The following is a 22,097-nucleotide window of genomic DNA, read 5'->3' as shown; positions in this document are numbered from 1 at the left end:
CTATCTGCCACTGGCAACAAACTTTCCTAAACTCTGCTTCACGTGGATGAGACAAACTGTGCAACCTCGATCTCAACGTATCAAGCGAGAATAGAGCCAGTGTTTTACCTCCACTGCGATCCTCATGGTGCTCATCCCCCTCTTATATATTTTGATAACCCACAAACCAAGACAAAAGTACTCCAAAAAAAACTTCTAGGGAAAGTCTTCAGTATTCAACCTCCAACAGCCTTACACCAACGCCTCATATATCCACCACCCAAAATTAAGTTATTGTGATCCCTGGCCAGTTCGCACAAAACGAGGCTACTACACAAACAGAATTAACTAGCCCGACCAAGCACAATAATCAACTTTCCAGAAAACCGAACACTGCAGAGATAGACCAAGAAACATCTCTATACCCTATGAATGAACCTAGAGGCTAAACACTTCACAGAGCGACAAAATAACCAAAGCTAATAACAAATTTAGTAAATTTCCCCTCAGTTATTTTGTAGCACGCATGTTCAGAAAGCCTTTTGTGTAACTGGTCCATCCATCCTATGCAGTTGTGTAACATTAGCCCCCGCATTGCGGGGGGTGCCAGAGCTCCAGGGGCCCCGTTTGGCATTTTTCACAGGTGGTGGGCTCGTGCAATGAGAGCTCCTGACTGGGCCCAGAGCATGGGGGACCCCCTCCATGTACTTTTCAGGGGGCCCGCTCACGTTTTATTACTCCACTGATCCTATGGTACAAGTCCTATTGATGCATCCCCAGCTGCCCCTTATTTTAAACATCATAAGACCCAACTTCACAAGCTAATGCTGAAGACCATGGTTACCTGCTGAAGGCCAACCCTAGAATACATTTCCATTGGGCCCACTCAAAACCCACCTCACCTTCCACAATTGTGCGCGCAATTGCCACCAAAGCAAATTCAATGCACAGTTCGGATCTCACTGTGCCCAGGATACATGTGCTTAATGATGCACAATCAATAATTCACAATTAATTTATCTGTGAGATTAAATTTGGTGGTCTTGCATGGGTTATGGAGTATTATTTTTATTCTGTATACATTTTGGCCCAGGTTTACATGCAATTCATGCAGCGGAGCGCAGCAAGTAAAGTTGCTTCACTGTGTTGCGTGAATGGGAGAGAGCAAAGGAGTGCAATATCTACCGCGGTGTGGAGTGCTCTGCTCTCTCCCTGCGCTGGAGCTCTTTTGGCTGCCATGCGCCAATGCAGAGACCCCTGAGCAGGGATTTGCATCGAAACCCAAGTATGGTTGCATAGGAACACCCATGGCCCACCCGTGAAAAGTCCCTTTGATGCAAAGTATTGCAGAGCAGCTTTGCATAACAATTCAATACCAATTGGATTGAAAATACCACCAGTACACTTTGTGTCGGGTTTGCGTTAAACAAGTAACAGAAATGCGAATCAAAGTGTTTGTAAATCTGGGCCTTGGACTAAGACTATACATGAAAGTGAATCCTGTTTGTACCCATCTGCCCTGAAGATTCAACTTTGCTGCTGTACTGGTGCCCAACGTTTTTCTCAGAAGCCTGCAGCTGGCACTGGCACATGTCAGGAATACCAAGTCTGCGGAACCTGGAATCCACCTTGTGTCTCATTCTTCAAACACGATACACTACCAGTACCTTAATTTCACTTTTGAAGCTTCTATTTCACCCCTGCTTTCTCCCTTGGTCACTTTTTTCCGCCGATCTCTTCCTTCATTACTCCTTTTTAGGTCTCGCCTGACACAGCGCATGCGCTGGTCTGGCGAGACTTATTGAGAGGGCTCCAAAAAGTGCTACCAGGCCGGCCTAGAGCTACAGTGCATGTGCGTGGGCGCGCGCGTCGCGCTTTACCGTGATAACTTTCACTTTTGATGTTTGATCGCGACCAGTTTCACGGCCACACGGCCGCTTGGCATAGCCAATAGGTCTCGCTTTTGGGACCTTACAAGTATTTAGTTATTCAACTGTTGCATGGCTAAACACTTATAAGGTCCAAAAGGCGAGACCTATTGGCTAGCCAATGCTTGTTTTTTTTTCTCTGCTTAAAGTCACATTCTGAGGAGGGAAATATGCCCCCCCCCCTTCCCAAATGAGTGCCGGTGGGCCCCGTCTGCCACCAGCTCAGATGAAGCACTGATTATTCCATCATCCGGCTGGAAAATACAACCTGCGCCAGAGTGTGACACTAAACATGCACCAACCTGCCTTTAGGTTCACAAGGACTTGGCGCGGTGCAGCACCACACATGCGCTTTTACTAGCAGAATGTTCAGAAATAAACACAAGAAATGCCATTAAGGTAGAAGGGCAATAAAAAACAATAGTTTTCCTGGCAACAGTGACGTGCACCGCTGCTGACAGATGCGTCCAAGCTGCCTTCAGAACTGTGTTTATTTATTCCGCTTTCCTTCCGTCTCTGAAGTGAAGTCATGTGGCGGCCAGGAAGAAATTCACGAAGCCTTCCAGCGCTTCCGACGTGTGAAGGGTTTGCGGAGGTTTGCACCGCCTCCGCCAACAGATATCCTTTAAGCACTAGAACTGAAAACAAGTTTGTCTCTAAACAAGAACAGGTTCCAAGTCAAAGGTGACCTGCATTGGACAGATCAGGCTTTTTTAGATGGGCAACAAAAAAAACTGCAATAAAGCAGTAAAGCACATTGCTTCAAGTCTACCTTCCTAAAGTGTGTGTGGGCAATATATATATATATATATATATATATATATATATATATATATATATATATATATATATATATATATATTTTGCAAAGGCGTCCAACGGTTCCGGATTAAATGGCGCTCTGTTTGAAGGTGCGGGGTCCTTGCGGCTTGGACCGCCGCTAATATGCCAACAATTTTTCTCCGTTTAAAAGAAAAGATAGGGTCGCACTCCAGCGAGTTGTAATAATCCTTGATTTTTATTCACAAATCCACAGGTTTCGAGATGCACAAGAGAAACCAACGCGTTTCGTCAGCGTCCGCTGACTTGCTCACGGTTAATTTACAACTTTCAAATCATGTTTTTTTAAACAAAAAAACAGGAAATTGACACACCTTTCCTGTCATGTGCGGGGTGGTTTAGAGTTCCCCGGATTTCTGGGAAATGTAGTCCCGTTCATTAACTCACGTTTGCTTATATATTCCTATGGATTTTTTAACGAAAGGCTAAATGTCACAAATGAAGTTGAATGCAATGCCATTGAGGATCAAAAAATGAAACAAATTTCATGGTTAAACCCAAAACCAAGTGTTGTCAATTTCAACATTGCTTCGTGAATAAAGACCCTCTAGTGGGTCGACATTGCTGTATTATCAATTTCAAAACCACATTATAAATAAATGCCCTCTAGTGGGTTGACATTGCAGTGTGTCCTCTGGTGGGCCTACATCTTAAAGACAGTACTAAATTTAGAAAATCATATTCATGATTAATTACAAAACCTTATTTACATAATGTGACCATGTTGTTCAAATATAAAGCCGTGTTAAATGAAAAAAGTCAATATATTTGTGTTACTGTCTAAAGATGTATGTATAGTTCTTCCGACTGGTTCAGACCAAACGGTGTCATGCTTCTAAAGTTAATGATATGTCGTGATTCCTTTTGCCTCAATAATCTCTCCCGATTTCCTCCTCGTGTATTGATTGGTACAGTTTCAATTCCGTAAAACTTTAAGGACTTCCAATTGCTGTTGTGGTGTGTCTCCATGTGCCTTGCTACCGCGTTATTTTTGTCCTTGTTTTTGGTGGCCCTCGTGTGTTCCAAAATTCTTTTCTTTAACTCACAAATGGTGCTTCCCACATATTTTAATTTGCAGGGACATTCAATGATGTAAACCGTGTATTGGCTCTTACACAATATTAATTGTTTGATTTTCCAAGTTTTTTTGTTTGCCATTGTGATCTCACTTGAGGGTTTAGCAATTTGGCACACCTTACAATTTTGACACTTAATGAAGCCAGTCTTCTTTAGCCATGTTGTTTGTGCTTTGTTCGATTTAAAATGACTGTGCACCAATCTGTCTTTTAAGTTTGGAGCTCTTCTGTAAGTTATTACAGGGTGAGGTCCCATTATTTTTCCCACAGTCCCATCCAGTTGTAGTATTTTCCAATTTTTTTGAATCACATTCACGATTTCTTTAGATTCCAAAGTGTAATCCAAGAATAATCTTATTGGTTCATCCTTGGTCTCTGGCTCTTTGGTTTGTGTCAAGCACTCTTCCCGGGTTTTCTGATTGGCTCTGTTCCAACACTGTTTCACAGTGTTTTTGTTGTATTTTCTCTTGAGGAATCTGTTGATTGTGCCTGCACTTTGTTTCTTCCATTCCTCTTCCTCACTGCACAGTCTACGAAGTCGGAGAAATTCTCCGTATGGTATGCTTGACACTAGGGAGGGTTGGTGGAAGCTCGTTGCTTCAAGGGTGGCATTTGTTGCTGTACTTTTGCGGAACAATGTTGATTCCAAACGGCCATTTTTCACATATATTGTGCCATCCAAAAAGTTGATCTTATTCTTATTAGTTTCATATGTGAATTTCAAACTCGCGACACTGTTATTGAGAATTTCAAAATATTCACTGAATTCCTTCTCGTTTCCGTTCCAAATTATCAATAAATCATCAATAAATCTTGCCCATTTGATAATTTTGTTTGTGTGTCGTGCATGTTGTTTGTTCCAGGCCACCTCTCGCTCCCACCAGCCCATTACTAGGCAAGCATAGCTTGGGCTAAAAGAAAAGCCCATAGCCGCCCCATTCTTTTGACGATAGAGGTCATCTCCAAAGAGAAAGATGTTGCAAGTGAGGCAGGACAAAATCATATCACATAACATATTGTTATGGTCTTTGAAATGAATATTTCTTTCTTGTAGGAAGAATTTAATGGCTTTCAAACCTAAATCATTATCGATGTTCGTGTACAAAGCAATTACATCCATTGTTATTAGTAGGAAACTGTTTTGCCAGGTCACATCACGCAGATTGTTTAGGAGATCAGTAGTATCTCAGATGTAAGATTCTAATTTCACTACATGTGGGATTAAAAAATGGTCGATGTAATTGGCCATGGGTTCAAAAAGGGACCCTTTCGCTGACAGAATTGGTCTGCCTGGTGGTGTCTTACTGTCTTTGTGTATTTTCGGGAGAAAATACTTTGTCGCAAGTTTAGGGAAATCCACAGATAGATATTTTCATTCTTCTTCATCTATCAAGTGTTTCGCTGTCCACATATTTAGATTGTTTTCCATTTCCAACTGATATGACATGGTGGGGTTTGTACTTAATTTCTCATAGTATCTTTCATTTTGCAACTGGCGTTGTGCCTCAGTGATGTACAGTTGACGGTCCCATATGACCACGTTGCCCCCTTTGTCCGCCATCTTAATTTCGATGTCCTTATCATTGGCTAATTTATCCAAAGCCTCCTTTTCCGCTTTTGTCAAATTCTCCTTGCGATTCACTTTGTTGATTTTATACAAGTCATGGATAACTGCCTCCTGAAATACATCAATTTTGTTGCCCGGTGGCAGCTGGGGGTAGAATTTGGATTTTGAGCGTTTGTTGCTGAGACTAGCCCCTAATTGTGGGATTGCTGACTGCAGGGGTATCTCCCCCCCTTCCTCCGCATTTAGGTTAAGTAGTGTAAGATAGTCGTCAGCCTCTTTTGCCAATAAGGTTGACGTGGGGGTTTCCGCCATGTGGCCAATCCTCGGTTTTTTCGGGTTTTCTAGAAAGTGTTTTGCTAATTTTATTTTGCGGACATACAGATAGAGATCAACTCTAGTTTGTGCTAGGTCCATTTGTTTAACCGGACAAAAATTTATTCCTCTTTTTAGGAGTGAGATTTCCGGTTCTGATAGTTCCCTGTTTGAGAGGTTGACCACTTGAAGTTCATTGCTTATTGATCCGTTTGTTGCCTCATACTTCTTGTCTTTGTACCAATCCTTTCGCTTGAGGTGCTGGGTTCTTCTTCCCCTTCGTTGCGTCTTCTTTGGTACCAGGTTTTCCCCCTTCCCCTTCCTCTGTTTTGTCTTAGGGGCATTTGGTTTTGTTCCCACTGTCGTTGTTGCAGAACTAGGCGCATGTCCCCTATATATACACACACACACATACATAAAACACACACATATATGTTCACTGGAAAAACAAAGGTTATATGGATGTTTTGTTAGGGAATAGAAAATTATAAAAACAGAAATTCACTGAAAAAATAAAGGTTACTGGAACGTTGTATTTAGGCTAGGATTTCACTTCTACAAAACTATAGAAATTCAGCAGTTATAGTTACCTGAGCTAACTATAACTTATACCTCCGCAATGCACTGCCTGTGGCCTCACATATTACATCACTCATGACATGGTCAGTGACATCACTCAGGACATCACTAGTGACATATCAAATGACATCACTGATGATATCATCCACAGAACCAATCACCCCAGACAACCTCTCATACACGCACATAAATAACCACACAACCACTCACATACAGTGGCGTCCGACACAATAAAATACCGGGGGGCGGGTGGAGGAGGCATGGGAGGGGGGGTGAGAGGGGGCCAGCCAGGAAGCACAGAGGTGAGCGTGCGGCCAGGGGGGGAGAGAGATGGGGCCGGTCGGAGAAACCTAAGTGGGCATGTGTATTTAAAAGTGCACGTAGCACTCCTCCTTCCCATCCCAAGCCCCAACCCCACCCCTCGCTGCACAAGCTGGCTCAGAGCCAGCAATTGCTGGTTCTGAGCCAGTGGGGCAACACTCCTCTGCCATTGTGGAGAAGTTGCCCTTGCACACATACCCATGTACAAACCCATACAAGTACTCACAGAGCCACTCACACACCCACTCACTCACTCATACAGCCACTCACACAACAATTCACTCATTCATACAGCCACTCATGTAGCCACACACTCACCCATACAGCCACTCACACACAGTTGTATTCACCTACACAGCCATTCACACTACCACTCACTCACCCATACAGCCTCTTAACACAGCTACTCACTCAACCATAAAAGCACTCATGCACACACAACCACTTACATACTCATTTATACATCCATACAAGCACATACAGATCCGCTCACTCACCCATACAGCCATACAGACACTCACTCTCCAATACAGCCACTCACACACCAACTCACTTAACCAAACAGCCACTCGCTTAACCATACACCCACTTACATACCTGACCAGTCACTCATAAAGCCATTTCAGACACCCACTCATTCACATATAGTCACTCACTGATCCATACCATCACTGACACACACACTCACACATCCATACAGCCACTTACACAACCCACTCACACACCCACGCAGCCACTCACTCACCCACACAGCTACTCGCATATCCACTTATACACTCATACAGGCACTCACTCACCCACTCACATACCCATACATACACTCACAAACCCATACTACCACTCAGACACCCACTCCTATACAACCCTTCACACAACCACTCACACACCCACAGAGCTAATCAGAAACCCACTCACTCACCCATACAGCCACTCATGCACACACTCACACACCCTACAGCCACTCAGACACCCACTGACACACTAATACAGATAGTCACACAGCAACTTACGTCACATAGACGTTAGAAACAGTATCACTCACTAGTACACCTAGTATACTAATCTAACTTTTGTAGTAGGTTAGTATATATGTTTAACACCCATAAACTCTTAGAAAATACTTACACTCACTTGATGATGTCATCAGCGATGTCACTTGAGATGTCATCACTGCTGTCACTGACCATGTCATCAGTGATGTAATATATGAGGTTATAAGCAGTGTATTGCAGGGGTGTAAGTTATAGTTAGCTCAGGTAACTATAACTGCTGAAAGTCTATGGTTTTGCACAAGTTAAATCTGAGCCTTGCAACCTTTTTATTTTTCAGCAAATTTGTAAGGTTTTTTAATTCTATTTGCTAACTCTAACTTCGCTGTAACCTTTGTTTTTCAGTGAAGTTATATATATATATATATATATATATATATATATATATATATATATATATATATATATATATATATCCCAAACAGTACGAGATCACGTGATCAAGACTTGGCAAAGTCGAAACGCGTTGTGAATAAACACCCGTTGTACCGCTACATCTGTTGGCTTCATTGTTCCTGAGAGCGCACGTTATTTCGTACTGTTTGGGATTTGATTTCCGGTGTGCTCCGCCGGCGTGTGCGCCAACTCCCTTGGGTCCCAGCAACCAGAAGGAGCTTCTTTGGTGTTGAATATATATATATATTTCAAGATGCGGCCCAAGTTGTAACGCTGGCGCTCAATTTTCAGGGGCGGTGCGTTTCTTTTCCGGCAGAGCCACGCCGGTATTTATAAATCGGTTGTCGCCCAAGAGCAAATTAAAGACGCACTCACTTGTATTTCGAAGTAATTCAAGCGGATTTATTCATTGTTTGCCATGCCCTATGCGTTTCGGTCAGACTACTTTGACCTTGGTCACGGGATTACTTTGAAACTGTGGTAAATGTGGTATTTGCAATTTAGTGCTTTTAGTGAATGGCGTGCTTATGCCTCTTTTTTCGTTATTTCTTGTATTTTTTAAACAACATCGTTCTGTCAGCAAAGTTCATGCTTCATGTCCGTTATTCTCATTAATATGTTACGTTTATTTACTGCTCCCTAGTGAGCTATGAATTATTTGTTTTCATTTGTGATTCTAGTATCATTTTTCTCATTTGGCAGTTCGATGTTTCATCTGATTGTCCTTGAAATTTTTTGATTTTTCATCTTGATATTAGTTGTTTTGAATTTAGGTCTGAGGCACTGGAAAATATATCAAAGGTGTACATGGAGTTCTTCATTCTGGTTAAGCCCTCTCGGATCAAGGGTTCTAAATGCCACTATGTGCCTTGATTCCTTTTGACGCAATGTTCTTTCACGATTTCCTCCCCTTTCTGATGGGGGTATTTGTTCTATCGTGAGTGCACCGGACCTTGGGAATATATATATATATATATATATATATATATATATATATATATATATATATTACCTACTGGCGGTAGGAGGATTGCGGTCGCGTGAGTTATAATTGCCTGCACTAACTATAACGGGGGAATTTCATTGGTTTTTTATGAGTGAAATGTACAGCTAACTATAACATGTGTGAAACCTATGGTTTTTTCAGTGAATTTGCAAGGTTTTTTAAATGCTAATTCCTAACTATAACGTGTGTGAAACCTATGGTTTTTTCAGTGAATTTGTATATATATGATCAAGGCTCACCCCGAGCCAAAACGCGTCAGGACCGAGCAAGGCAATAAAAATTATTCAAGCTCTACACCGTGGTCCGTTTCCATCTGTGCAGGAAAGCTGAGGAGTGATGGAGTGCATGCCGCAAGGCATGAAATGTGTCGGACAGACTTTATGGACAATCTTGCAGGCAACATTTCTTTCATATATGCGGCAACCTTCAATAAATTGTTTTAAGCTATACATACCTGTTGTGGGCCCTTCCATAGCGGGTGTTCTCTTGTGGATTGATTATATATATATATTACCAACTGGCGGTCGCCAGTAGGTAGATATAGTTAGGACCTATTTTCCATAGGACATTCGCAACACTCTATTCCCAATAACTTTGGCACCGATTGACGAATCATCGCAAAATTTTCAAAACTTTTGGCCAGCTCCGGTCCGCTCCTATCCTGAAAGTCTCGGGATGATTCATGTAGTGGGGGCTGAGAAAAAAGGGGGGGTCCCAAAACGTGTTTTCCCCATGCAATTTCCCATAGGACCTTTAGCTGTAGCAACAGCCCGAACTGCTGAACGGAATTACGCCAAATTTGGCAAAGAGGTAGTCCTCAGTTCAGACTTGTGCCTTTTGCTTAAATTGTGTAAATCCGTTCAGTAGTTCCTGAGAAAATCACAATTAAAAGTACATATATATCTATGGCCTCGGAGGATCCGTGTACCGTAAGAGCACCCAGCTCGCACCCTTCTGTGCACGAGCTGTATTCTAATTGGCTGTCAACACTCCAAATCATGAAGTGTTGGTAGCCATCTTGTGCCTCGGTAGAACCGAGGCACAAGAAACCTAAAAAACAAATGCGCAAAACGCGAAAAGGGGGCAGGGTAGAAACATCCTGACCCCCTAGGCCTGCTCAGGGGGTCCCACAAGGACCCCCAGGGCCCAAATCTTTTTTTTTTTTTTTTTTAAATCTGCAAAATCCGCTCAGGGTGTGCGGTTCTTGCCGATACAATAAAAAACAAAGTGCGCTATATTATTTATTAGCCCCGGGGGGGCCAAATCCCGGGGGCAATAACATAGTTTAAGTGGGGGCCCAAAGGGGCACCCCCAGCCCCGGGGACCGCCATCGCCGGGGCTTTATTATAAATTGTACGGGGGGGCTCATTAAATAAAAAAACCTGTGTGGGGGTTTGAGCCCCCACCACACACCCCGGGGACCACCACCTCCCGGGGCACTACATTTTTAATTTGGGGGTCCGTTATGGACCCCCAACCCCCAGGGACCACCACCCCCCGGGGCTTTTCAAATGATCGGAAGGTGGCCGCGCAGCCCCCCTCCTGGAGCCCTTGATGGCCCTGGGGACCGCCAGCTCCTGCAGCTCCTGCACCACCAGCTCCTGCAGTGTCCCGGGGTGCCCACCCCCGGGACACTGCCGTTTGCAATGACAGGGCGGGAGCCTCGCAGCTCCCACCTTGTCATTGCAAACTGCTTTGCTATTTGGAAGGGAGAGCAGGAAACCTGCTCTCTCTTCCAAATAGCAAAGTAGATTGCTTTTCCACATGGGGAGCAGCATGTTAGCTGCTCGCCATGTGGAAAAGCAATGCCGGCTCCCGCAGGATGCGGGGAGCCGGCTGGGACCGTGGGGGGATTGGGGACCCTCCCACGGTCCCCAATGGAGTGGGCCAGCCCCGGGGCCATAAGTGGCCCAGGAGGGGGGCCACACGGCCCCCCTCCCCAAAATGATTTTATTTTAAAAATAAAAATAAAAAAGGGCCGGCCCCGGGGGATGGTGTCCCCGGGGCCATAAGTGGCCACAGGAGGGGGGCAAGGCAGCCCCCTTCCCTATTTTTACATTTAAAAAAAAAATTGGGGGCAGGCCCTGGGGGATGGGGTCCCCAGGGCCAAAAAATTTGAAAAAGAAGGGGGGCTACACAGCCCCCCTTCTTAAAAAAAATAAAAAAATAAATGGGATCGCGGACGGAGGCCATGCCCCCTCATTGGCACCACTCTGCAAACGCGCCCCCTGGCGCGTTTCCAGAGGCGGAACAAATTCCCCTTGAATACTGGGGTTCCCTGGGGGCCAACTAGCCCACCAGGTACCTCCAGTATGCGCCAGGGAGCTGCGTTGCAGAGAGGTGTTCTCAGGCCACGCCCCTTTTTACACCTCTCTGCAACGCAACTCTTTTGCGCTTACTGGAGGTAGCTGGTGGGCTAGTTGCACCCCAGGGATCCTCAGTATTCAAGGGAAGTTAATCTCCCAACATAAAACGTGCCACGGGGCGCGTTTGCACAGTGATGAAGGGAGGGAGCGGGGCCTGAGTTCACATGTGTGCAAGCACTCCCTGTGGCGCGGTTTAAGTTAGGGAATTAATTCCTTGTCAATACTGAGGGTCCCTGGGGGCCAACTAGCCCACCAGGTACCTTCAGTAAGCGCCAAGGAGCTGAGTTGCAGAGTGTTGTAAAAAGGGGCATGGCCTCTGAACACCTATCTGCATCGCAGCCTCTTGGCGCATACTGGAGGTACCTGGTGGGCTAGTTGGCCCCCAGGGACCCACAGGATTGAGGAGGAATTAATTCTCTAACTTAAAACGCGCCAGAGTGGGCAAATGGGAGGGGGAGTGGCATGCACAAAGGACCATGGAGGACTGAAGGGATGGGTAGGGACTGGACATAGTTAAGAAAGGGGTGGGAAAGGAGCTTGACAACAGACTACGTGGGTTAGGCAGGAGGAGCATTTGCAGCACAACAGAGCATGTAGGCCAGAAGGGAGTCGCAGCAAAATGTACCATGGAGGACAGGAGGCAGGGGAAAGGGGCATGGAACTTGGACAGGCAGGGTGGAGGTGGCAGGGACAGGTGGCAGTAATCTGACCATGCTAGGCAGGTGGGAGGGGCAGTGGCAGCTCAACAGAACTATAACTATAACTCATGCCCTAAGGTAACTATAACTTGCGTGAGTACATCCCAAAGTGCTGAATTCCTAGCTGCTCCCCTTGGAAAGTGTGACATGACCCACAGGGCCGTTGACTGACATGCCCAGGAGGAGGGCCCAGTGTGGCTCCAGTGTCTTTGGCCTGTTAATGTCTTTGTTATCACTTGGAGTCGAGCGTGAGAATTGTAGGGGTCAGAACTCTGTCACTTTCATTTGAGAATTTTTTTGCATTTTCTCACCAGTGCAAGTGGAAGATTATTGTTATGAACATTACGCTCCTGACCTCTGCCATGACCTGAGCACTGAAAGGAGACTGGTCTCCAAAATGCTTCTTTTTACTAAGTGATGTCCTTAGTGGTTGAATTTGGAGATCAGCTGGTGGTCTCTCTGTGTGATGTCTTTATGATGGGACAAGCACTTAGTCTCCAATCATAGGGTTTCTTAGAGGACGTCTGTAGGATGGATAGTTTAGACCCCATTCTGCGGTTTCTCTAGGTGGTGTGGCTATGATGCAGTGGAAATGTCTTTAGGGATGGATGGGCATGGATGGCCAGTTCATTACTTCTCTGGGTAGTTTCACTGGGAAAAAACATAAGTCAACTGTATATTCTATGGTATCTATTTATAGGCATTTCAAAGACTAGACAAAGGCAAGTTACAGTAATTTTTTTTGCTTCTTCTCCAATATACTACCTTAAAACAAGGATGTTTTGCTTTATCCGCTGCAGAATACAATGGGATTAGCACTGCCATGGATTTGCAGAAGCTTTATAGTATTCTTCTGATAGGTTTAGATGAATCAATGATAAGTCAGGACCAACCTAATTCTTTCACCAATACAGGACATTGGCACACAGTATTGTATACCTTAGGTTATTAATGTGCACAGGTCACCAAAGAAAAGATTGAGAAGCAGAGGCATCGAGAAATGTCTTCAACTATCTAAAATCATGAGAGTATGACCCCTAGTTTTTAGGTCTCGCCTTGCTATCGCGTAAGCGATCGCAAGGGGAGACTATTGTAAAGGGGCATTTCAAAGTGCTCCCAAAAGCGGATTGCATGGCGAGCACGCGCACAATCACGCGCATCGTGCCACCATGCAATCCGTTTGGCATGCACTTCAAAGGGTCCGCTCTCCCGCCTGGAATGCGCTCCCCCGCCCCCCGCCAAGCGCGCGCGCCACCTCCGCCGGGCTTGTCCTTCTTAGCAGCTGGTAAATTAAAATACGATTTTTTTCTCAACGGAAGTTCTTTAGCTGCCCTCTAAAACCACCGAATTTAACATCAGATTGAGCTCACACTCTCACTTTGACAACAGGCAGGCCAATATTGCACATGGTTTTACATACATATTATTGCTTTTCCTTCTCCTGTATCTCCTAGTTTGTGTACTTACGTGTCATTTTTCCTCCAAACAGAAGAACTGATACGTGTCCGTTCTTTAATGTTATTGGTTCTGACACGCGTTTGTCATTCAAGATTCTATTCCCTTTCTTGTGGCATGCGCGCGCGCACCACTCGTGGGCTTCTATGTTTTACAAAAACTATCTCTTTCACTTTCGCAAACTGCTATTTAAAAAAGCATCAGACATTTATGCAAATGTGCACGTTTTCAGCCCCTATAATACAAGGGACGCCGTTTTGAGGACCCGTTTGGATGTGTTACAGAGGTAAGCAATAAATGTTTCTGCTTAAAGCACTATCTGCACACTACCACAAGCTGATGTCTGCAGCACGTCCAAGACTGCTGACTACCCCTCAGGCGCAAACATTGGGGAGCGCACCGGTCCCCATAGCGCCAACACTGGCTACTACCCAGCTAACAGCAGGGAGCGCCCTAGTCCCCGTAGCACCAACACCAGCTACCACCCAGGCGCTAACAGCGGGGAGTGCACCGGTCACCGTAGCACCAACACCAGCTACCACCCAGGCGGTAACAGCGGGGAGTGTGCACCGGTCACCGTAGCACCAACACCAGCTACCATCCAGGCGCTAACAGCGGGGAGCGCACCAGTCCCCGTAGCACCAACACCAGCTTCCATCCAGGCGCTAACAGCGGGGAGTGCACCGGTCACCGTAGCACCAACACTGGCTACCATCCAGGCGCTAACAGCGGTGAGCGCACCAGTCCCCGTAGCACCAACACCGGCTACCATCCAGGCGCTAACAGCGGGGAGTGCACCGGTCACCGTAGCGCCAACACTGGTTGATTGGATGCCTCGGGTGCACGTTTTGTCCCGGATACTCTGCAGCACTATTGGCTAAATCGTCTGACGCAAAGGAACATCAAGATTGAACCCATTCAAAGCAGGCCCTGTCACCTGAAAAGTTGGTCTTCCTTGCCTGTCAAAGCAACGTGGCATTTAAGGCACAATATTATAGTTACTTGGTGATTTACTTTTTACCTTATAAATATTTTACATATGTAATGCATTTATAAAATCATCTTGTGTTTGGTTTGAAAAGTCGTCAGAGATGTGTATATTTTCAAACACACATGCTCATCTGCATTAGGACAGAGAAGCTAATTTGTTTATATAGTTTCACAGGTTCCTGGCAAAATGACATCTCCTTGGTACATAGAATGTCTTAGTATGAAATGAAATAACACGCAGTTATTGGGATGTCAAGTGACAGTATTATTGGGGCCATGAATTTAAGTGGGGCAGGTCCCTCCGGGCTTAAGACCTGCAGTAATTGAAATTGGCATGAAAATGGGTCATTATGGGGCCTTATGTACATGTCTTAAAACGGGCCTTATGCACTGAACGATGACTGTAAAGTATGTCAGCGATATAGTTCCTGTTTGCATTTCACGTTTTATTTAATCTTGAATTCCCGAACAGTGATTACTTTTTCCAGGGTTGTTATGCTGCACTTTGATAGTTTTTATTACCACTAATATTGTTCTTACATAGTGCATCCTGTGAACTGTTTAACTTCTAGGTGTCTGGATAAGTTCATGTTGTGGCTCAGTGTTCACGACCACGATGGGGAGCGCTTGTGTTGAGGCTGATGGCAGTGCGAGTTTATCACAGTGTCTGTCAGTGGGTCAAAAAAGTGGTCAGACAACATGCTCATCCAGTCCTTGGCCTCTCTGTAGACTGCATAGAAAGATGTAAGAAGAACAAGCATTTGCAATGCAATAGGTCTCGCATTTTATGCGAGTTTAAGCTATTGGCATTGTAAATGACAATGCCTTTTATGTTTTAAAAGTGAAATAGCTCAAACTCGGGTAAATGCGAGACCTATTGCATTGCAAATGCTTGTTACACTCTGCACCTGGGATGTTGACACCATTCTCTCACAACCTGCCACAGTTGTGAGTCCCTTTATTATGAAATCTCACTCCAATTTGAACTCTCGAAATAAAAGTATCCGCCTGGATGGTTGAAACTTTAGTAAGAAAGTCGTCTTTTTTCTACGTAACAATGCACATAAATTGAAGAAAACTGAACGAAGGACACAAAAACAGCTATGAATGATGGATGTGCCAGTAACGCCCTGTTCCTGCCTGTGAATCCTTTATGCAGGCACTTGGACTAGAGGTGATGGTGTTTGTTCCACATCCCTGTGGGGCCCACTCGCTTCCACACTTGCTCTGGCCACAGCTCAGACTGGTGACCGGAGGCAAAAGAAACTCTACAGTTGGTGGGACCCAGCAGAGGAGGCCTCGTGATCCTGTGCTGCTGCCAGAAGAAGATGGCAGTAGAGGGAAACACAATGGAAGAGCACGAGAGATGAAGAAAGGAACACAGAGAAAAGAAGAGCATGCATGAGGAGGAAGAGAATAGGAAGAAAGGAGAACTGAGAGAGTGAGTCAATAGAGGAAGAGAGTGAAATGCAATGAATGAGTAAAGCGGGAGCAGAAGATGGGACGGAGGTCAACGTTTTAAGAGGAGGAAAGTGAGCAGCAGATAGTGAGAAGACGGCATGAGAGAGAAGAGGTGAGAGATGAAAAGGATACTACTAAAGAAATGAGACAGGAATAGGGATCGAGATATGTGGGTAAGCTTTAAGGACAAAGTGAAAGGAGAATAAGAGAGAGGAACAGAGTGGAAGAGTAAGAATGAAGAAAGAGGTGAAATGGAAGTCTTTGATGAAGAGTGCAAATCGAGGAGAAGAAAAATAAAGAGAAGGAAAGAATAGAGAAGAAAGGGGTAAAGGGAAAAGGGGTGAGAATGAGAAATAATGATAGAAACATTAAGTTAACGAAAGTGAGAGCAGATACAGCGAGCTTCACTAAGAGACAGATAAGACGATGGACTGATCAGAGACATATTGGCCGCATTTGGGGGCATATTTACAAAAAAGCGGTGAAGCGTGTCATTAAGCCAAGAAGGCTAACAACACGCTTCATCACTTTAGAAAAGCAGGGCTGCACCATATTTACTAGAATACAGTGCAGCCTTGGGTTTCCCCCTGCGCTGGTGCTAAATTTAGCTGCCTAGCGCCAACGCAGGCACCCTTACACCATAGTGCACGGGTGCCTGCTTTGAGGGGACTGATTGTTTATGTGCAGGAAGCTCCCCCTTCCTGCACATAAGCTATCTTTAAATGCCGTGTTGTAACTTCTATGTGTGCTGCTTAATGCAGCAAACATAGAAGTTGCAAAACAGCATTTTTCTTTAAATTATTGTTTGTGTGCAGGAAGGGGGACCTAACTGCACATAAACAATCATAGGTAATTTGGTATTTCTATGTGTTCTGCACAATGCAGCACAAATGGAAACAGCAAAACCGAGGAGAAATAAAGCATTTCTACTCGTTTCGCCTATTTAAAAACAGGTTTCCCCTGGTCTTAATTTTGGCACTGCCTCCTATTTACACTGCCCTTGCAAATAGGGGGCAACGTCAAAATCAATGGGTGTTGCGGTGGAACACCCACCGCAACACCCATTGACCTCCCCTTTAACGCTAAATACAGTGCGAAAAGGTGCCTTATTTACAAGGCAGAGTTAAACCACATTAAGTGGCTTAATGCTGCCTGGTAAACAAGGTGAGGCCCCTATCGCCATCACAACGTCACTGAAAGTGACGTGTGGTGGCAATAGGGGCTTGTAAATATGCCCCTTCGGGTTTGACAGATGCGGGACATCTGCCAAACATTGGTAGATGGCCTGCTCACCTTATTTTGAATGTATCAAAAGTTAGCAAATGTTCTTTCTGACTTATTTAGAAAGTATCCATGCATACACTCTCAGTAGGGCAGAAGGGGCATCCGTCATACTTTGGAAGATAGCCTCCATCGTCAAACTCTAAATGACCTAGCAAGGTTAATATCACATTCACTATCACTGTTCTGGGTGGGTCCTTATCTCGCTAATGGCTATATACATCACTACCATGTAAGCATTAACTCTATATGAGGCAGTCCACTGGTGCAACGCTTGCTAATGAGTGTGAAGACTTCCCCATAAAAACTAAGTTGCTGCAAGAGTTTTGAAAAAAAAATCTTCATCATCACTCTTTGTGACTACACGAGTGCTGTCCTGGCCACGGTTTTAAAATGTCTGTTCTTCCGTTGTTAGAACTCTGAGCACTTCCTCTAAGAGTAAACTAATATACTTAAGGTTGTGCATTTTTATTTCATTGACTTTCGATCCACTTCATGGAAGATTATTTTACCATTTGAAGAAAACATTTTTTTTTTTATCACTGTTATTGGGCACCTGCAAACTTACGCCATTTTAAGATAGCCTGTGTATGCACCACACCTCACAGCTGGACTTTCAGGTGTTTTACAAAATTCAAACTGCGATCGGCAAAGTACTATAAATATGAAAACAAGGTAGGAGACCTAGACAATGATGACTGGCTCCTAGGGAACTGGCAATATCCACGCGACTCCGTATGATACACATCAACTACCTCCATGCAACCTATCCATCCCCATCACGTATACAGCAGATGTTCCCTGAGACCCATCCTCTATGTGCACGCTGTAGACAACCAGCTACAGATCTCTTCCATATAGCATGGGACTGCTCCGGGTTGAGTCCCTTCTGACATGGAGTGGAACGGGAGATTGCAGAGGTCCTGGGACGCCCAATCGAGTTAACCCCCCAAGATAACATTGCTGGCACCTGTAGAGGAGCTGGGAGGCTCCGTGCTGAGAGAATCTTCTTGGGCGTGGCCTGCCTAGTGGCCCAGCAAGACATAGCGCATCTGTGGAAGCAGCCTGCGGCTCGCTCGTTATCAACCTGGAGTCGACTGGTGTGCAAAGCAAATAAAAAACATAAATGAGGCTCATGGATGTCCTCAAAAGCATGGGAAAGTATGGGGGAAGTGGTGGGTTTACCATGGTTTCAAGTGGGTTGGCCCTTGCTTGGGCCACTATCAATGTTATTGCGGATCAGAACAGTCACATATTCTCTTTTTCTCCCTACACAATACCTGTAATGTATGGATAATGCTCGCTGTATCTATAAGCGAAATGAAGTTGATTATAAAAAAAATATGACAACAAGAAGTAAAAGACAAAAAGGGTGAAAATAACCGAAACACAGAGAGATTTGATAGTAGGTGATTCAAACTGCTGGTACTAGAACAACTTCCCGCTGAGAACTTTGCACGGCTTTGCAAGATTTAGTAAATAGAAATTAAAGCAAAGCAGTGCATAGCAGTACTTTGAGTTACTTTGCATAGGTAGGCGTTACATGGGTGGTGCATAGGCTTTCCCCTGCATCCACCTACGTATTTTTATGTAAACCCAGATTTACCTAGATTTACAAATACCTGGAAATCTGGGTTTGAGCCAAAATGGTGGGTCTACCCAACAGAGGCGTAACAACGTGAAATATCTTTATTTCTCATTGTTACCTGCTCGTTCCATGTGTGCACAAAATTAAGGATTGTTTTTGTGCAGGAAGGTATGCCTTTCTGCACAAAAACAATCCTGCCTGTTACACAGGCATACCTGCATTATGGTGCAAGATTATCTCCATTGGTGCTAGAAATCATATAGAAGGCCAGCGCAAATAGAGAGAGCAGAAATGCTTCATATCTTTGTAATAAGGAGCATTTCTGCTTGCTCCCTTTCAAGCAACGCCATGCTGCACGTTCCCTAGCTGCGCCATGTTGCGTGAAATAGTAAGAAATGTTCCCCGGAATTTCAATCTGATAGAACTGTACAGGCTTGCTGGTTCCATTGTTGGAGTTGGTTGCAGAGGACAACAGTGAACCTCCTTTAGAACCACACATAAATGGGGCGTAAAAAACCTTTCAAACCTTGTGGACGGTCTGTGTCATTAGTGGGGATACCAAACAGCTCTCATCGACACCAGATAGATAATTTCACCAGGAAGTCCAATGGCCTTCAGAGCAGAAATGACCGGGTCATTAGGAACATGGACCATTCAGCAGCTATAACTGCCCACCAGAAGTCGTATTACAGATAGTGTTATTTGGAAGCTACTAAGCCAATACATTGGAAGTAAGCAACATAAGGAAGGAGTCATGCATAAATTCTCACCATAGTTTTATGAGTATAGTTCCTAAACTCACCTTCACAAATAGTATTGCCTTGCACACGTTAGTATGGGTGAGGATAAAAGTTAGTACTTTTCCTGAAACATCATTTGTTCTATAAGGATCTTAAAATAAAACTTTTTATTTTTTGTTAAGCAGTCATTCTCCAAAAACAGAATCAGTGCATCTTGGTAATTTCAAGCTGTTTTTGTCTGTATGTACACCAACTAATGCTTGTTTTTGCAGATGCAGAAAATATAATGCACAGTTACAAGACTCATTCCTGCATAGTAGCATAATAAATAGTTTGCCTCCAGTGGTTCTGAAGAGCAACCATTCTAATGCTAACAAGCAATGGCAAGGTAAATTAGTTTCGCCTTTGTTAAACTGCATGGGCAACAAAGGTGTTTTTCTTGTGTGCTGATGATGTTCAGTATTGGCAATAAACTTTTTTTTTCTATTTGTCAGTGTGGTACAGGATGATGTATATGCTTGCATGCATCACTACATACACGCAATTATGCTTCATGACACTACAGCAGCCATTCTTCTTTTTTTGTTGGCCAATGCTGCACAGCATGCATACTTGGGGATTATGATGCTGTGATGGTTCCTTTTTTCCGAGCTGTGCAAAATTTTATTCAGGAATCACAGACGGAGAATAACCAGAATGTAAGTCACAAAATATAGAACATCAAAACAATTGCCAAGTCCAGCCTCCCTTTCCTGAGGAGGCTCTTGTTTTGGACCCTAAAGCTCAGTAATAAGTCCCTGATCATAGAGTGCAGGTGGTGATCCGAGACCAGAGAATTCTTGGTACCCAGTACCATTGGGGCAGCTGGGTGTGGCTGGCGCTACTTCTTGCAAGAGGCCTTGATGGCAGACTTAGGGACTTTGCCAGCAGTGGCAGCCTTCATCTCAACCACCTTAATAACCTGGATAGCCACCGTCTGCCTCATGTCACGTACAGCAAAATGATCAAGAAGAGGGTAGTTTGAGAAGCTCTCCACACAAATGGGTTTGCCTGAAATCATGTCCACAATGGCGGCGTCTTCAGATTTGAGTGCTTTGGGGCTATCTTCAAGCTTCTGGCCAGATCGTCTGTCGATTTTTTCCTTCAGCTCAGCAAATTTGCAGGCAATGTGAGCGGCGTGGAAATCCAACAGAGGAGCGTATCCCTGACTGATCTGGCCAGGTTGATTTTGAATAATGACTTGGGCTGTGAATCTGTAGCCTCAATTGGGGGCTCATTTTTGCTGTCACCAGCTACATTCCCTTTCTGGAATTCTTTCACAGACACGTTCTTCACGTTGACGCCACCATTGTCAACTGGGAGTGCCTCTACAGCGCCTTGTGGTGCATCTCCACAGACTTTACTTCAGTGGTTACGTTACAGGGGACAAAGCTCACCACCATGCCAGCCTTAAGGATACCAGTTTTCACAAGGCGCACTGGGACTGTACCAATACCTTCTATCTTGTAGCTGTTCTGCAGGGGCAGACGCAGGGGCTTGTCGGTGGGATGGGTAGGCGGAATGATTGAGTCTAGGGCTTCAAGCCGGGTGACCCCACTAGCAAATCCCTCCTTACGCTCAACCTTCCAGCCCTTAAACCAGGTCATGTTGGTGCTGTGCTCCAGCATGTTGTCCCCGTACCAGCCAGAGATTGGCACAAATGCCACTTTGGCTGTAACTGATTTTCTTGATGTAGCTGCTGACTTCCTTGGTGATTTCTTCTAAATGCTTCTGACTGTAGGGGGGTTCTGTGGAGTTCATCTTGTTCACACCAATAATGAGTTGCTTCACCCCCAGGGTGTAAGCCAGCAGGGCATGCTTGATGGTCTGTTAGTTCTTAGAAATATGAGCTTCAAACTCGCCCACGCCGCCAGCAACAATCAGCACCGCACAGTCAGACTGCGAGGTGTCAGTGATCATGTTCTTGAATAAATCCTTGTGCCCGGGGCAGCAATGATAGTGATGTAATACTTGTCAGTCTCGAACTTCCAGAGGGAGATGTCGATGGTGATACCAAGTTTTCTCTCCACCTTGAGCTTGTCCAGCACCCAGGCGTACTTGAAAGATGCTTTGCCCAGCTCACCTGCCTCCTTCTTGAACTTCTCCATGGTTCTCTTATAGATGCCGCCCCAATAGTAGATGAGGTGGCCGGTGGTGGTGGAGTTGCCGGAGTCCACATGGTGGATAACCATGATGTTAATGTGGATCTTTTCCTTTCCCATTGCGGCAGAGTACTGTGCTGGTGTCTCCTGAATCGGGCTGAGCAACGGGTGGATGTGCAATGGTCATTTTTTAAACAATTTTGGATATAAATTTCCAAGATAACAGACTCCCATTTTGGAGTGGTAAATTTAAAACATAAAAAAATTTGCAAAAGTACAATGAAGAGAAAAGAGTGGCCAGCAGCAAATTGCAGTTACCAAGCC

General features: G+C 44.8%; 1 protein-coding gene and 1 pseudogene across 3 annotated transcripts in view; both read right to left on the bottom strand.

Annotated features, from left to right (window-relative positions):
• Window positions 1-22,097, bottom strand: part of HTR4 (5-hydroxytryptamine receptor 4) — a 1,182,210-nt gene that overhangs the window by 196,255 nt on the left and 963,858 nt on the right. The gene's annotated exons all lie outside the window — the stretch shown is intronic.
• On the bottom strand, window positions 20,513-21,930 carry LOC146811127 (elongation factor 1-alpha, oocyte form pseudogene; annotated as a pseudogene).

Source organism: Triturus cristatus, chromosome 7 (assembly GCF_964204655.1).
Source record: "Triturus cristatus chromosome 7, aTriCri1.1, whole genome shotgun sequence".
Lineage (NCBI taxonomy): Eukaryota > Metazoa > Chordata > Amphibia > Caudata > Salamandridae > Triturus > Triturus cristatus.
This window is presented reverse-complemented; position numbering and strand designations above follow the sequence as displayed.